General features: G+C 42.0%; 1 pseudogene; it reads left to right on the top strand.

The window, feature by feature from the left end:
* Nucleotides 1–609: 609 nt before the first annotated feature.
* Nucleotides 610–2,265, top strand: LOC129076815 (elongation factor 1-alpha 1-like; annotated as a pseudogene).
* Nucleotides 2,266–2,782: the final 517 nt, after the last annotated feature.

Below are 2,782 nucleotides of genomic sequence, written 5' to 3'. Positions count from 1 at the left end.
TTTGCCAAATGATTCAGAACAGTGATGGTGTTGAGCAACCTGTCTTCATAAGTAGTGCTAACTATTAATAAGTCATCTATATATTATAGAAGAATTCCTGATTTCAATGGAATACCCATGAAATCTTTTGCTAATATTTCCCCAAATGTGGTCAGGGAATTCTTAAATCCTTGGGGCAACAGAGTCCACAGTACTGGGGTGTGGCTTTTGTTTCTGGGTTATGCCACTCAAAGGCAAATAACAGTTGAGTCTATTCATCTCTTGGGAAGCAGAGAAAAGCATCCTTAAAGTCTAGGACTGAAAACCACTTGCTATCCCTGGGCACTGTGATCAACAATGTGTAAAGGTCCTGGACAATGTCATGTATGGTCCTAAGATCCTGTACAAATTGATACTCATTAGAGTGAGGTTTCCTGACTGGCAAAATGGGGTCGTTATAGAGAGAAAAGCATGGCTGAATTAATCTTGATTTTAAGAATTTCTGCAATACTGGTTGAATTTCCTCTAAAGCTTTCTTTTTAAAGAGGTATTTTTTTTAGCTTTTTTTCCGCAATGGGTTTGCTACCAGAACACAGGTGTCAAGAAAACCACCACTAAATCAAAGCCAAAATGGGGAAGGAAAAGACTCACATCAACATTGTCGTCATTGGACACGTAGATTTGGGCAAGTCACCACTACTGGTCACCTGATCTACAAATGTGGTGGGATTGACAAGAGAACCATCGAAAAATTTGAGAAGGAGGCCGCTGAGATGGGGAAGGGCTCCTTCAAGTATGCCTGGGTCTTGGATAAACTGAAAGCTGAATGTGAGCGTGGTATCACCATTGATATCTCCCTATGGAAATTCAAAACCCACAAGTATTACGTGACCATCATTGATGCCCTAGGACACAGAGACTTTATCAAAAACATGATTACAGGCACATCTCACGCTGATCTTGCTGTCCGGATTGTTGCCGCTGGCGTTGGTGAGTTTGAAGCAGGGATCTCCAGGAATGGGCAGACCCGTGAGCACACCCTTCTGGCTTACACACTGGGTGTGAAACAGCTGATTGTTGGTGTTGACAAAATGGATTCCACTGAACCTCCCTACAGCCAGAAGAGATATGAGGAAATTGTTAAAGAAGTGAGCACCTACATTAAGAAAATTGGCTACAACCCTGACACAGTAGCATTTGTGCCAATTTCTGGTTGGAATGGCGACAACATGCTGGAGCTAAGTGCTAACATGCCTTGGTTCAAGGGATGGAAAGTCACCCGCAAAGATGGCAGTGCCAGTGGAACCACAGTGCTTGAAGCTCTGGATTGCATCCAGCCACCAACTTGTCCAACTAACAAGCCCCTGCGTCTGCCCCTCCAGGACGTCTACAAAATCGGTGGTATTGGTACTGTCCCTGTGGGCTGAGTGGAGACTGGTGTTCTCAAACCTGCCATGGTGGTCCCTTTGCTCCGGTCGATGTTACAACTGAAGTCAAGTCTGTTGAAGTGCACCATGAAGCTTTGAGTGAAGTTCTTCCTGGAGACAATGTGGGCTTCAATGTCAAGACTGTGTCTGTCAAAGATGTTTGTCATGGCAATGTGGTGGTGACAGCAAAAATGACCCACCAATGGAAGCAGCTGGCTTCACAGCTCGGGTGATTATCCTCAACCATCCTGGCCAAATCAGTGCTGGTTATGCACCTGTTCTGGATTGTCACACAGCTCATATTGCTTGCAAATTTGCTGAGCTGAAGGAGAAGATTGATCGTCATTCTGGTAAAAAGCTGGAAGAGGGCCCGAAGTTTTTGAAATCTGGTGATGCTGCCATTGTTGATATGGTTCCTGGCAAGCCTATGTGTGTTGAAAGCTTCTCTGACTATCCCCCTCTGGGCCACTTTGCCGTTCGTGACATGAGACAGACAGTTGCTGTTGGTGTCATCAAAGCAGTGGACAAGAAGGCAGCTGGAGCTGGCAAAGTCACCAAGTCTGCCCAGAAAGCTCAGAAGGCTAAATGAATATTTTCCCCAACACCTCCCACCCCAGTCTTAATCGGTGGTGGAAGAACAGTCTCAGAACTGTTTGTCTCAATTGGCCACTTAAGTTTAATAATAAAGGACTGGTTAATGATTACAATGCATCGTAAAACCTTCAGAAGGAAAGGAGAATGTTTTGTGGACCATTTGGTTTTTTGGTGTGTGGCAGTTTTTAAGTTATTAGTTTTTAAAATCAGTACTTTTTAATGGAAACAACTTGACCAAAATCTGTCACAGAATTTTGAGACCCATTAAAACAAAGTTTAATGAGAAACCTGTGTGTTCTTTTGGTCAACACTGTAACTTTATGTTTAGGTTAAAAGACTTTTAAGAGTAGCCCATAACCTATTTCTGGTATTATATCTTTATATCTGCTGATAATTTAGAAATGAATAATTCTGTTAGGGATTTTTGTGTGTGTGTGGGTGGGAATATTTTCACTTTGTCCTGTTTATGTAGGAGGAATCTGTTTATGTAGTAAAAGCAATGGGGGTGCGGGGGTGCTCCGGTGCAATACTAAGTAGGTTGGGACAAATAGGCAAAGTAACTATGTAAGCCGGTTTATAAAGGCCAAATTTTGGTACATAAAAGTCCATGTGTTTCATATAAAATTTGTAGTTAACATCACTATTGAGTAAATTTGTTAATGTCAAATTTTAGTTTCAATCTTTACTGAAATGTGAATACACGTTTACAAGTGATGAGCTAGTTTAAAGAACTTAAAGTGAGGCTTAAGTAATATTGAGCACTGTCTTGCTAGTTAATTGTA

Source organism: Pteronotus mesoamericanus, unplaced genomic scaffold (assembly GCF_021234165.1).
Source record: "Pteronotus mesoamericanus isolate MK-2021 breed Mesoamerican mustached bat unplaced genomic scaffold, CSHL_Meso_final contig_644, whole genome shotgun sequence".
Lineage (NCBI taxonomy): Eukaryota > Metazoa > Chordata > Mammalia > Chiroptera > Mormoopidae > Pteronotus > Pteronotus mesoamericanus.
The sequence above is the reverse complement of the archived record's forward strand: the minus strand, read 5'-3'. Positions and strand labels throughout refer to the sequence as shown.